General features: G+C 38.7%; 1 non-coding gene across 1 annotated transcript; it reads right to left on the reverse strand.

The window, feature by feature from the left end:
- Positions 1-14,770: 14,770 nt before the first annotated feature.
- LOC112090135 lies at positions 14,771-14,877 on the reverse strand. Its single transcript, XR_002901485.1, has one exon. It is a non-coding gene; the product is annotated as a small nucleolar RNA R71 (small nucleolar RNA).

A 14,877-nucleotide genomic window follows, 5' to 3' on the forward strand; every position in this document is an offset into this window, starting at 1 on the left:
AAAACTCAAATATCTCAAACTTTGGAGAAGGAAACCTCAGCGCTTGGGAAGTGTAAGGTTCCCCGGAGGGCTCATCTTTGCAGTACATTGACACGGTCAGAAAGACGCTTCTAGACATGAGTCCATTCCGGAAACGTGGCTCCAAATTGAATGATCTAAAACGTTATGCAAAGACTCAAATATCTCAAATTGATGACGGACCTGTAGACTGAATCGGTCTGGAAGCGCATCTTCCTTCGCAATCTTCGGAGCTCATTGGGTCGGTCCTGAAACTGTCGCGAGACATGTGTATCTTCTGGTGAGCTTAACTCTCATTTCACGACTCTAAATCCAATGATTCGACCTGTTCTGGGACCGTGACTCGATCATCTCCAACTTTGGTGAGGGTTCGGGTTCAGGTGACGTCAGCAAGGGCTCCGTTCCACCGGTTCTTTGATGCGCGTTGCCTTGGTCCTTTATCCGCTCCGAGACATGTACTGCTTCTTATCGCCGTAACTTATAGCTCAAAACTGCAAATAGGACGATCTAAAGTGTTATGGAAACTAGACTTAACGCTGTGGATTCTTTACAAAGACTCCGAAGGCTGAATCTTGGTGAAAGTCCTCCTTCTCAGGTGATCAAGTTTAGGGATTGTCGGCTCCATAACACTTGTCCGAGTCTGATGCACATAAGGTGATGGTCTCTCCATGGCTTTTGTCGCAATTGCTCCCAATTAGCTCCAAATGACCTGTAAACACTCCAAAAGTGCAAAACTCTCTAGGACCTAATGAAATTCCTAACTAAAGACAAAAGCAAAGACAAATATATGTAAAACTACCTAAATGTATGCATGAGACTCAATATTTGGACAAAAATGCAATCCTAAACATGAAAAAATATGTGTATATCAAACTGGAGTCACGGACGTATGAATACGCCACTGTCGTGATCATAGACAACTATCTCTCTCAACCCTGACCAGTGGGTTTCCACTTTGGCCCTGGAAAAGAAGAGTTGCATTATGTTTAAGACTCATCAGCATTCACAAATCGCCCATAGGTAGGTTTCCACTCCTATGTTTGTTTTGCTCTCCCAAACTAGATCTGACACCGGATGAACACTTTCGTGTCACCTAGAATCTAGATCAGATTGTACTTCATGACACTACTCTGACGCATTAAAAGTAGATTCAGAAGAAAAAGTTCTAAGATTCGGCTTCAATAGCTCATGGAATCCTCATCGAACATATATATCCTCATCGAAAATCTCTTAGACTCAACAATAAAACTACTCAGACATGATAAACGAAATCAAAAACATAGTATTAAAACGTAGTACAGAAATCGAAATTGAAAAAGAAAGAACAAGGGTTCAAGAGATGGATCTCTCTCTCCCTAAAAGCTAAAGTAAAAACAATAAGCAAATAAGCTGCTGTAAAAGGTGACGATGATTAGGGTTCCTAAAACATGTATTTATAGTGCTTAAGACATCTCTGGGTGTCACTTAGGGTTTCTCCAAATGAGTAAATCATTTTGGGCTTCAGAAATGGGCTTTCGGGTTCGGAGTTAGCTGGCCGCGGTCGGGGAGCTTGTGACCGCGGGGAATGGCCTGTTGGCCGCGGGTGGAAACGCTTGCCAGCTGGTTTACTGGACATCTTGCTCTTCGAGTATCTTTGGATTGAACCGTTGGATTGCCAAGCTGTAAAGTGTGCTGGAAAGCTGATACTTCCATCTTTAAGATCTCCAAATTTGAGCTGGATCAGAACGTGAGAAGGCCTTCAATCGGGGGTGAACTTCTGACAGTTTGACTCTGAGCTGAAATCTGGTCTTCTATCCATTTTGTTAAGCTTTTCCCTAAGTTTCCTGAAAAGAGTCTTGGAACTACAAATACTAGAAAAACGTAATAAAAGTACTTGAAAGCAATTAAAAACATATAAAAAGTATTTCAAAACGATCCATAAAAGTGGTCAAAATACGGTGTTATCAGCTTTCTTTCTTGTCACACGAAAGCACTTCTTTCAATCATGAAAGAGATCAAAAACTTGCTCAAATATCATTTTAGGTGTGGTACTACAAGACCAACTATGTATGAGCATTTTGTATGTAAAAGCATACAAGGATCTTTGAGACAATATTTATTTCTCTAGTTTACAATTTTGAGAACCTCAAGACAAACTTGTCATTCTAAAGTTTCTTCTTCCAAATTTCGACTTCCAATAACTCTTCAAGAGTTTTGACTATGTCCAAACCAAAGATTCCATTGATCCATAATCTTTTGATACATACACGTGGTTATATTGATTATCGTATAATATCTACTGTAAGAGTATACCTTGTGAAGCATATTTGCTTTAATTCAATCCAATAGCCAGTGTTCTTGAGAACATCATTTTGAAATCATTAATCATTCTAATTGCTTCTAGCAATTTGATTTCATTTTAGAACTAAATCAAGTCTTTCTTTCATTCTTAGACTGATAAAGGATCTGTAAAATGGTTGCATCCACCACAAGAAAATATATATTTTCATGTATCACTTTCAGTCATCTTTCGTATAAAGATCCACTTATATCTCACAAGTTTTACACTTTCAAGTGTACGGACTACTGGTCCAAATCTTTCTCTACAAGAAATTTAACTTTTTCCCAAACGGCATTTACCATGATTGGCCAATCATCGCTTTACGCGTTTTTCAATACATCTTTTGTACCGCGGTTTATGATCTTCATTTCACATCATCAACTGCTTTATTACATGCAAAATATTATTGACGTTGATTTGCTTTTGATTCCATTCATGACTCAATTAGTTGAAATCTCTTATCATTACTAAGTACCTAGATTTCTTTATTTCTCATGTCTATATCTATTCTAGAGAATCCTTCCTCGACTTTGCCATTTTATATTATGCTCATTTTTCTTTTCGAAGATTCTTATCTTTGGAATCAGTAGGTCTATCATGCTTCATGCGATCTTTAGCCCTTATAGCAGTTGATATTATCCCCCTGAGACATCAATATTAATTGGAGCACAGCTGGTATAACTTAATCAGGGTCAGGTAATGCTTTTAACATCAAATTTGCTTAACTTTGCAAATAAATTATCTTTCAACTTTTTTAGTGCACATTCTTTCTGAGGATCAAGATAATTTCTTTCACTGATTTTCCAGCTGTTTATTTTCTCCCCCTTCCTTAGTCGTTGGAAAGACTGAGTCACTAAAATTACAGTCTGTTATTCTAATCTTATCCCTTATTTGATGGCTTAATACATTTAATCATCAAGGGAAATTCATATCCAACATATATTCCTCTTTTGAGGTCCCATCTTAGATCAATGTGGTAGAGCAACATTATCCAAAACTTTTAGATGGGAAACATCTGGTTTCTGACCAAAACCAACCATAAGGAGAACTCAAAATTATTCGTTCGCTTAATGCGAATCAATGTGGTTTCACTCTTAATCAATTAACGAAATAGTTTCACAAAGATACATAGTGGGTGATCAATCCAAAATATCTCTTTGTGTATGTACCAGAAAATTAACATATCCAAATTTATTGGAGAGTGAAAATTAAACACATTAGAATTTTCTGGATCCTTTTTGCATTGTTATTTAACTGGAATGACTTAACCAGTTTTGCCAAAACAGTGAGATTTTCAGTAAATTTCTTGTTTACTAGACTCATTTATATCTCACATACTAGTGTAGTACAATTCAATAGAGAAAACAAGTAGTTTTTCTAAATTGATTTTACTGCCTTGGATAATACTCATGATGTGAAGATGTTAACATTTTCTTCAGTCATTGTCTCAATTTGGATATTTTTTACACATGATTTATCGAACATGAGTGTGAACATGATCTTCTGGATGTTCCACTTTCTATGAATTGTGGGATTCTGCAATTAAGGTTATAACGTGCTGATAACATATTGTAAATCAGTTATCGAGAGAGAGAGCAAATTGGTGTTTCTTATTCCAGAGATAATGAGGGGTATATATAGTATTACAAAGACCCAACTATTACTCTAAGTTTCTGATGTGGGACAGATACAATATTAGTAATGGACCTTATAATGGGCATCCATATACTAATATTCATAACAATATATATATATATATATATATATTGAAATAAATATATATTCAAAATTTCACAATATTTTCTTTTATTATAATTTATTATATTTTATTATAATATATATCCAAACAAAAGTTGAATTTTTTTTTTTAATTTATAAATAGTTAGATACGAGAAAATTAAATTTTTGTAAGAGTTTGTGGACTAGGCATAAAAACTAAAATCATTAAACGATACAAATTAAAGTTAAGTGTTCAGAAATATATATTTTTCTGGGTCAGTCAGAACAAAAATTTGATTCAGTTCTAAATAGATTACGTAAACGGATTAGTTTGGTTTGACATCTCTATCTATAATCAATAGCTAGTTACATAATAAAATTAGAGTAAAAAAAAGTTTTTTTAAAACTTTAAACATTTTTTCTTTAAAAAATCTCACAAGCTAGCTATAGCGCAGTATAAATCCTACTCTATATAGTAGAAACTTTATAAATTAATATTTGATAAATTAATAAACTCTATTAATTAATAAATTTCTTTAGTCCTAAATTAATATTTTGAACTAATTAATCTCTTTATAAATTAATAACTCTCTAAAATTAATAATATATAAGAGTTCCACTGTTATTAAGTTATTACTGTACTATTATTTAAGGATTCATTTACATAAATGAACATTTATTTGTAAGAAAGTACATAATCATTTACAGTAAAAACTCTATAAATTACTAACATTGGGATTTTTATATTATATAAATTTAGAGAGTTATTAATTTATAAAGAAATTAATTAGCTCTAAATATTAATTTGAGACTAAAGAAATTTATTAATTAATTGAGTTTATTAATTTAGTGAATATTAATTTATAGAGTTTTTTCTGTACATAAATGAGCCTTTATTTGTAATATTAATTATTTACATAAATGAACTTTTATTTGTAAAATATTACATAAATAAACTTTGTAAATATAGAAAATTTTAATTAAATATAAAGATAGTTAGTGGATAGTTAATGAATAAATAAATTTAAAACCTTAGAAAACTCAATTAAATATTTGTATCAAAAAATTATGGAGCTTAGTAAAATTAGTATATGTAACACTACTCTATTTGTATGTATAGTGGGCCTTAAAAAAATTAGCACATTACACCTTAAAAATCGTGTGTATCTTATTAAATATGTCAATAAATATGTTAATGCCTATTATTGGAAATAAGATTACAAAAATTATTACAAAGGATCTTGAAGGACCAGATCAAGCTTCAGCTTCCGGGTTGGTCTGATCGTCCTTCGGAGACGTCACTACATTCTTTCTTTCCACAATCAATGCGTCGGTAGCTATTGACGCAAACCTTTCACCTTTTTCTCCTCGGCATCGAGGGTCGTAGGCTCGTCAACCTTGCACATCGAGGGTCGTAGGCTCGTCAACCTTGGCATACTTAGCCTCAAGTAGCTCTTCGATCTTCTTCTCCACGGACTTGACTTTCTCTTGAAGCTTGACGATCGCCTCGTCTTTTGCTGCCTTATGCGCCCTTTTTACCGCAACATCAAACATCGCCTCCTTTTCAGCAAGGTGTTTGACCTTTTGCTCCTCGAGCGTGACCGGGAGATTGAAAGTTCGGTCCAGCTCAGTCTTAAGCAGCTTCTTCTGTCCCTCGACGGCCTTCACCCGAGCCTCGGCCCTGTCGATCTCCTCCAAATGCCTCCTTGTCATCTCGTCTACACGACGTTTCTCTTTGTGCGCCTCAGATCTATAGTCAGCTACGAGATTGGTGATGGATGCTAGAAACTGAAATATAAAAAGATCATGAGTACAAAAAAAAAACCGAACTGATACTTGAAGATATCTTCTCCATTCTTACCTTTTTACAGCGCAGCGACATGTTTAAAAAAGAATTTGACTGTGTCAAGACCCCTAGAGGAGGAAAACGAGTATTCGAGCTCGCCACAGATGAAACAAGAAGAGCTGCAGCATTTGCGTCATCGACGACCGAAGTAACAGTAGGCGGTGTGGAAGGAGCCTCAGTCCGCCACTTTTTAGTCGTTTCCTTGGCAGGGCCCTTTTCTTTGTATCCAGCAGCGGCACAACGTTTTTGGCTCGCCGAATCCTTGTGTTTCGCCAAGGACGAATCAGAGGGCGTCGCCTCATGTGGCAGTGCCAAGATCAGCCTCTCCAAACAGGAATCATTGGGAGGATTCTCATTCAAATTTTTGACTACCTCGGGGGCATTTTCCCCCAGGAGCGACTCGGACATGGTTGTTCCTAAACCCGGTTGTGTCTCAGACAGCGCGAATTCGCCATGGCTCTTTCACTGGCAGTCACCTTGGGAGAATGAACTAGAGTACGGCTCGTCTTGAGGTGAGAGGCAAGAGGTTCGGCATCACGCTTTGAGGCTTCTTGAGCTTCTAACTATTTCTTTCTAAGAAGCGAGAGTTTCATTATCTTTCCGTACGTAGATTACGAAGAACGTGTATCCAAACCGATGAAAAAACTAAAAAGTGCAGCTCGGGCTCTTTCAATTTGGCGAAGCAAGAAATGCCTTGTCCAATGTGTTCTTCTCGCAGCTAATTCTTAGACCACTTCTAAGAAACCGTCTGGGATTGGCGGGAATATATGCCTAACTGCAAAAGGAAAACAAGAGGTTTGCTGTTAAAATCTATGCGATAAAAACAAGAATCGAACCTAAGAGCTTTGGATTGGCTTCCGAGGGTTTCTCAGTCAGTTTTGACCAAATCAAGGAAGTCACACCCAATGGATGCCTCGTTAACCAAGACATAGAAGAACTTCTCTTCCCAAAAACTATTCTTGCTGGGAAAGCCTCGGATGAACCTCCGATTTTTCTAGTTAAAGATATAGTATCATGTCATGTCTCTGCTTCGGCGAATCTCGAGAAGCTTCAGCAAGTGATTGACGTCCACCTACACATCACATTCATAACTCCAAACAAAAATCCCGATCAGGTGACGGAGTCCCCGGGGCATAAATTATCCAATAGAGAGACTCAGCTCCCAAAGAAACCGCAGAATCGGCACAGAGATCGGGAACCAGATATAGCATAGTTCAAAGAAACTCTCGTACAAGATAAAATGGTTCGAAGGGGTTTATTCACCCGAGCAGACGGCACAGAAACTAAGAACTCTACCGTCTCAGAAATTCCAAAGATATGCCTCAACACCTGCAATGTCTCAGGCTTCGAAAGGGTCGAGCCGGGAGGGTCCGGTTCTTTTCCAATTATATCGTTTTCTTGAAGGTCCCGCCTCGAGATTAGACAACATACACTCCAAATCTCGCCTCGCTTCAAACGGATAAAAATTCCAATCTTCTTCTTTGGGTTTGACTTCGGCGGACTCATCAATGTGACTCGCCACCTCGGCGACTTGAAAGGGAGAAGAATCCTCGAAAGGACTTTAAAGCACCGAGCCGATCGCTTCGGTCTCTATATGAGACGAAGAAATTTCACTTTCGCCTCGGAGGCTGTCTGAACCAGCCGAACAGCTCGCGTTGTCATCTCCTTCACTTTCAGCTAAATTATAAAGCGAATTGGCTGAATGAGTCGTATCAGAAGACATGGCGAACGTTGAAGAATGTAGAAACAAATCGAAACATCTGAAGAAGCGGAAGAGAAGATCTATTCCAAATCTGGGTTGAGAACTTACAAAAATCTTCAAAGATTGATAAAAAATTCCTAAAAATGAATCAAAATCTTTGAAGATGGATCAGAAAACTCAAAGGCTCACTGGAACATCTTGAATGACATAGTTGTTGGACGAAGGAACCCTAGCCGGAGCAAAATAAAAACACTAAAAAAAAAAGAGAGAGAAAAGAACTTTACCTAAGGTAAAATTTGTGGGAAAGTAAATTGTGAGGGGTAAAGGCAACAGTTTGACTATATATAAAAGTTTGAAAGCGCGTGAGGTCTGTGTAAACGCGTGGGATTCACCTATACTTTGGGAAATAGCAAAAATTTATGGGTCCTAGGGTAATAAAGGCCATGCGCGTGGAATCTGAATCGACAAATTTCATGATCCTAGCAAGATACTTGCCTTCATCAAGACGAGCCGTAATCATAACCGAAGTGAAAAAATTGCTCTTATTAAGATGCCTCGTCGAGTGTCTGCATCGGAAAAACTCTCTCTTGCGAAACGCCTCGGCAAACTTTATCTTGTGAAACGACTCAGGAAACTCTCTCTTGTGAAACGCTTTTGCAAAATTTCTCCTCGCAAAACGCCTCGGCAAACATCTGCCTCCGGAAACTTTCTCTTTCGCAAAATACTTCGGCGAGCATTTGCCTCGATAAAATCTTCCCCTAGAAATTGACTCAGCAAAGATTTGCCTTGACGACATCATAACTTTTCTTGAAAACGCCTTGGCAAGAATTCATCCCTATATCATTCTCTTGGAGACTCCACTCCCAACACTTTGCTTCAAAACTGCATTTCGACGCCGCATGCCTCAGCTCGGCAAATTCTCAGACATTCGGCCACCAGGTTCATATTAGCCTGCCGAACTAACAACTTAACTTAGTTATTCTTGTGACTCAGAATATACCGTCCACGCGATCCCATACCTTGTCTACCGTCCAGATTCCTCGAATTATCCCAAACATCTGCTCATTGCTTAGTCACTCAACCAAGCATCCCCACATAACTAAGTAATGACGAGATAACCAGAACTCTCATCATGATCCAAACTTGATCAACACGCACTAGCAGATTCGTAAAGATTCTCACACATCTCTTTGGTACCAAGACACTCAACCAACCAATCCAACTTGTATAAGTAAACGTAGAGAAAGGCACCAAGCCTCGAGCCATCGCTCCAGATCCACCATCAGATTCTACGTATCAGCTTACGTCTTACCCAAACTGTAACTGCTTGACAGTTACTCAGATTCCCCCTGAATTCCCCACAGACAGAGTCATAGATTCCTTGTGAATCCCCACAGACACCACACAAATTCACCATGATTCTTTGCAGATAAACAACACATATACTCCGCGAATCATCGCGAACAGACTACATCAAAACTGCCGTAAATCTTCTCACATTCCCGCACAAACCCAGACACCTCTCGCGCATCCCTCGCGCACCACTCGCACACCACTAGCGCATCACTTGTATCTCACTTATACATCGCTCGCACGATGCTCCTGAATGCATGTGCATCGCTCGCACTTTAATTGGGCGTTACTCGCACTTCTCACCGTGTAACACTCCATGTAATGATCTAATCGCACAGACTCGGTTCTCCGATCACAAAAACTCGGTAGCAGAATTTACAGAAATACTCGCATAAAACATACGTCATGGCTCCACACAGTTGCCTCCAAAGATTCACAGACATTCACCATTGATCGTACCATGATCTCGGCCAGCACCAGAATCACATTCCTAGTCTTCCAGACACTTTTACTGTAGATCATAATCTCGATCAACGTACAAGGTCTTGCGTAGACTCGCCGACGAATCCGGAAATGCTCTCCTATAACCACACAGATCCGCGTAACCGCACACACCATCTGTCCGAACAGACTACCGTCAGTGCACACATTCACTGGCGAAGCCACGACGCTGATTTTAGATCTCTCCTATTATTTCTCCCTATGTTTCTTTTTTCCGCTATAATACCAGAGATAACCACATTATCTTTTTCCTTTGGTGTTATTACAGATCCACACGTTGAAACCATCTAAAAACTGTCCTGCGCACATACTTTAGCGCTTGCACGCGTATAGAAACCGATCCACACACCTAGAAACTGTCTGCGCAATTTTCCCACGAAGGCAATAGTCGTGCCCATGCATTTCATCGTGTGCCTCAAAACAGATAACCGTTCCCTCGCGTTTTCCTGCACGTGGACTGCCCTGCTCCTAACAGCAGCTCACCAACCTGTCCGAATCCGACAAGTCCGAAAATTATGGACTGTCCGAATAACCATCAAACCAGTTCCAAAAATCACGGACGAGCTAACATAAGCTCAAAAATCACCTGGACTTTATCTTTCGTTTGCCTTGAAACATTTCCATCCCATCAGCTACGAAATACAAAACATGGGTGTTACAATTTTTCTCCACTTAGAATGAATTTGTCCTTGAATTCAACGGTTGTTGGAACCTTTTTCTACCCAACTTCACGAAGTATCGGAACCAATTCCACAAACTTCACCATATAACTCAGTAACTTTATACTTCAGATTTATTCAACTCACTCTCTGTCTCACAGGACCAGAATATTTTTCCCTAATAATTAAGCGTAGTAGTCCTTAATTCCAAGGAATCTCTTGGATATCGAACAATCATTGGCAAGTACACCTCACTTCCAATGGCCTGTCTCGAATTACCTCAATTCTCGGCAACTAAACTCACTACCTCAATTGAGTTACGCCCACCATTTCCCGATCACAGTCTCTCGCGTAATTGATCTCGATCTTGCCCTTGCCGCTCTTGGATTCATTACCTATACCTTATGTTTGATCACAGACTCATTTCCCGACCATCTCCTGGATTTTCAAGTCCCACCGGACATTTGTGCCTCTTATATTTTTTCCGGGTAACACGTAAACCCTTACAAACATTCACGGATCTCTCTGAGCCTCCACGACTTTACTGAATTACCTTTGGTCATCCCCAACCCTTATAAGCATTTTTGAATCACTCATGATCCCTGCAAACATTCATAGATCAATTCTGATCCTTCACAGAAACTTCACGGATCTTTCCTGATCCTCCTAAAAACATTATGGATTCTCACGATCTTTACAGATTTTTCAGATCCTCAGAGATTCGGCTGAGGACACACTTGGTCCCCATTGAATTCTTCACAATACACATTGGTGGACACACTACTTCCCACAGATGTTTCCACAGACTTCCCTTGGTGAACACTCGGGTTCCCATAGACATTTTCATGGACACTCCCACACAGACACTCTTTGGTGATACTCCCTAGTAAACTTAGTCCTCACAACGCAACTCTCAACGCATTGCGTTAGTTTACATGGACAGTTCATCTTGGCCAAACAAGATCGTCCTAGCAAACTCCAAGAGTTCCCAAAGATGCGATCACAAAACACTCGTCAAGCATGATTACCCATAGTTACCAAGCAGCTCGTAACTAGACAAACCATAGCGAGAACCCTGACCCCCAAGCGCATGTCCAAGCCCGACACTCAAGTAAAACGAATCAACCACCAAGACTAAGCCTGATGTGATCATGGAAGCAACAAGAAATATCCACATAATGTGTGGCTTCTTTGTATAAGATCCATTAAGACTTCAAGCCCATGAAAAATTTCGACCAGGCCTTTTTACAGGAGGAGTGAAGTGGATCTTAACTTGATTAAAAGCCTAAAATTAAAAGAGAAGACGTAGGTCCAGCAAGGATAAACCTCAACCCAAAGGAATAGAAAAAGTCACAGCTAAACAATTTATTGTTTCTGCTAGTAGGAGATGTTTAATGCTACTAGTTGTTTGCTGTTGGTTTCTTTTCATTTCTTCTTATTTATAACCCTTGTAAGCCCAGCAAGAAAAAAGTCAATCAACCCTTTATTATCTTCTTCTTCTTTGAGCATGATTCATTCAAACTTTTTGTTGGTGTGTAATGTCCAGCAAGCAACTCGATTTCTTTGGTGTGTAATATATAGAGGATCGACGGTGAATCAGAAGCCATTTTGCAACTTCTGTGTGACCTTTCAACCCCCATCCTTTGTTCAGTGAGCTTCACAGCCATTAAGGCAAAGCTGATCCTTTTTTTACTAGCCTTACTAAGTGTCGATGTTTGGGAAGACCTCCTCAAGAACCAATCTGGTGGAAACCAAGGAGTCGCAAAGGCAAGTGAATGACCTTATGGAGAAAGGGCATATCAGAGGGAGCATGAGCCCTTGTGTCCTTTTCGTGTTGTTGGTACTTAAGAAAGACAGTAGCTGGCGAATGTACATTGATTGTAGAGGAATCAACAATATCACAGTTATGTACCGACATCCCATTCCTAGATTACATGATATGCTTAATGAATTGCATGATTCTAGCATCTTTCCTAAAATTGATCTTAAGAGTGGATATCATCAGATTACAATGAAAGTAAGGGATGAGTGGAAAACAACATTTAAGACGAAGCATAGTCTTTACAAGTGTTAGTTAAGCCATTTGTACTAACAAATGCACATAGTACGTTCATGAGGTTAATGAAACATGTACTTAGAGATTTTATAGTTGTTTTGTAGTAGTCTACTTTGATGACATTCTGATTTATATCAAGAACCTAGAAAAGCATGTTAGTCACTTGAAATATGTTCTAGATGTGCTTAGGAAAGAAAAGCTATTTGCTAATTTTTAAAATGCACGTTTTGTACAAACAATTTTGTCTTCCTAGGTTTTTTGTAAGTGCGAATGGAATCAAGGTCGACAAAGAAAAGGTCAAGGCTATTAAAGATTGGCCGAGTCCCAAACAGTTTGGTGAGGTGAGGAGCTTCCACGGCCTAGTCGGGTTTTATAGACACTTTGTTAAAGATTTTAGTACCCTGGTTGCACCTCTAACTGAAGTTGTCAAGAAAGACATGAGATTCGATTAGGGAGAAGGACAAGAAGAGGTGTTTCAAACCTTGAAAAATAAGCTAATCAACGCACCTCTATCAGTCTTACCTGATTTTTTGAAAACCTTTGAAATAGAGTGTGATGCATCTGCTATAGGAATTGGATCTGTTTTGATGAAGGATAATAAGCCCATTGCATACTTTAATGAAAAACGCGGAGGAGCTACTCTAAACTACCTAATGTATGACAAGGAGCTGTATGCTTTAGTCCGGGCTTTGCAACATGGCAACATTACTTATGGTTTAAGGAGTTTTTCATTCATACTGATCATGAGTCTCTCAAGCATCTAAAAGGACAACAAAATCTCATCAAAAAACATGCCAGGTGGGTCAAATTCACTGAGACATTTCCCAATGTCATCAAGTATAAACAAGGTAAGGAAAATGTAGTTGTTGATGCATTTTCTTATAGGTAGGCCTTGCTCTCTATTCTTGATGCTAAGTTTTCGGTTTTGAACAGCGTAAACAAATATATGTATCTGATTCTGACTTTAAAGATGTATATTAATTTTATGAAAAGTTTGCTAAGGATAATAATATGGATCTCTCTTTTATTACAATCGCTTGTGCATGCCTTATCGTTCTAATCGAAACTTGCTTGTTAGAGAAGCTCAAAGGGGTGAACTAATGAGACACCTTGGAATTATTAAGACCCTTAAAGTAATTCAAGATCACTTCCTGGCCACAGATGAAGAGGCACATGGAGAGGATATGTCAAAGATGTGCTACATGCAAACATGCAAAGTCTAAAGTTCAACCTCACAGTTTGTATACTCTATTACCTATTCCTAATCATCCTTGAACTGAGATCTCTATTGATTTTGTTCTTGGACTAGGATAAGTAAGGATTCTATCTTCGTAGTGGTATATAGATTTTCTAAAATGGCACATTTCATACCATGTAACAAAACCGATGATGCATCACATGTAGCTAATCTGTTCTTCAAGGAGATTGTCTATTTGCATGGCATGCAAAGGACCATTGTGACTGATAGAGATACAAAGTTTTTAAGTTTCTTTTGGAAAGCATTGTGGTCTAACCAAGGAACTAAGATTTTTATTTTCTACTACATGTCATCTGCATAATGATGGGCAAACAGAAGTGGTTTAAGGAACCTTGTCTACATTGTAGCGTGCATTAATTGAGAAGAACCTTAATTCTTGAGAAGATTGCTTACCTCATGTAGAATTTGCATATAACAATTTTGTTCACTCTGCTTCGAAGTTTTCTCCAATACAGATTATTTATGGTTTTAACCTTTCATCTTCTTTGGATCTAGCCCCTTGGCCTCTAAGTGAAAAGGTAAATTTAGATGGGTAAAATAAGGCTGAGCTTGTTGAACAGATCCATGAGAAGGCTAAAAAAAACAAAGAAGAGAAGATGAAGCAATATGTTAGACAAGCCAACAAGGGCCGCCGCAAGATGATCTTTAAGGTTGGAGATCTCGTGTGGGTACGTTTGAGAAAAGATAGGTTCCCAGTAGAACGAATCTCTAAACACATGCCTAGAATTGATGGTCCTTTCGAAGTCATAAAAATAATCAGCGTTGATGTACAAGGTAAATATAACATGAGTCCGAGTTTTAATGTTGCTGATTTAGTTCTATTTCTTGCAAATGATCCAGATTCAACACATGGTATTTTCAAATATATGGTAAGTAGTTGATATCTCAACAGAGCAATGGAAAGACAAGATCTCTTGATGTATTGGATATGGACGACCACAAGAGCATTCCTCAAGATCTAAAACCTCAACAAATGCCATAACTTCAAGCATTGGCTTTAAGTCCAGCCCAAGCTCCAAAGAATAAGCCAACCATTGCAAATTTTGACACTCCTTGTTGTCGTGGAATGAGATATGGTTAGATTGTTTCAAAACTCTAAGTTCTTGTGGTTAGGAATGGAGAATCCATATGACCATTTGGACTCTTTTGAGAGGTTGTGTGACACATTTAGGATTGGAGGAGGGCCCCAAGATAGTATCAAGCTCATCTTGTTCCCATTTTCACTTGGAGAAAATACATGCGCATGGGAGATATCACTACCATCTCACTTAGTCAAGTCGTGGGATAATTGCAAGAGGATGTTTCTTTTAAAGTTCTATCCCATACAATGAACGGTCCAAACTAGTAGAAACATCTTGAGCTTCAAAACAAGGCATCTATGTGACCTTTCATGAGGCATGGGACAGACTTAAAGGATATACTAGCGATTGTCCTCATCATGGGTT

The sequence above is a fragment of the Eutrema salsugineum genome, unplaced genomic scaffold (assembly GCF_000478725.1).
Source record: "Eutrema salsugineum unplaced genomic scaffold, Eutsalg1_0 scaffold_11, whole genome shotgun sequence".
Taxonomy (NCBI): Eukaryota; Viridiplantae; Streptophyta; class Magnoliopsida; order Brassicales; family Brassicaceae; genus Eutrema; species Eutrema salsugineum.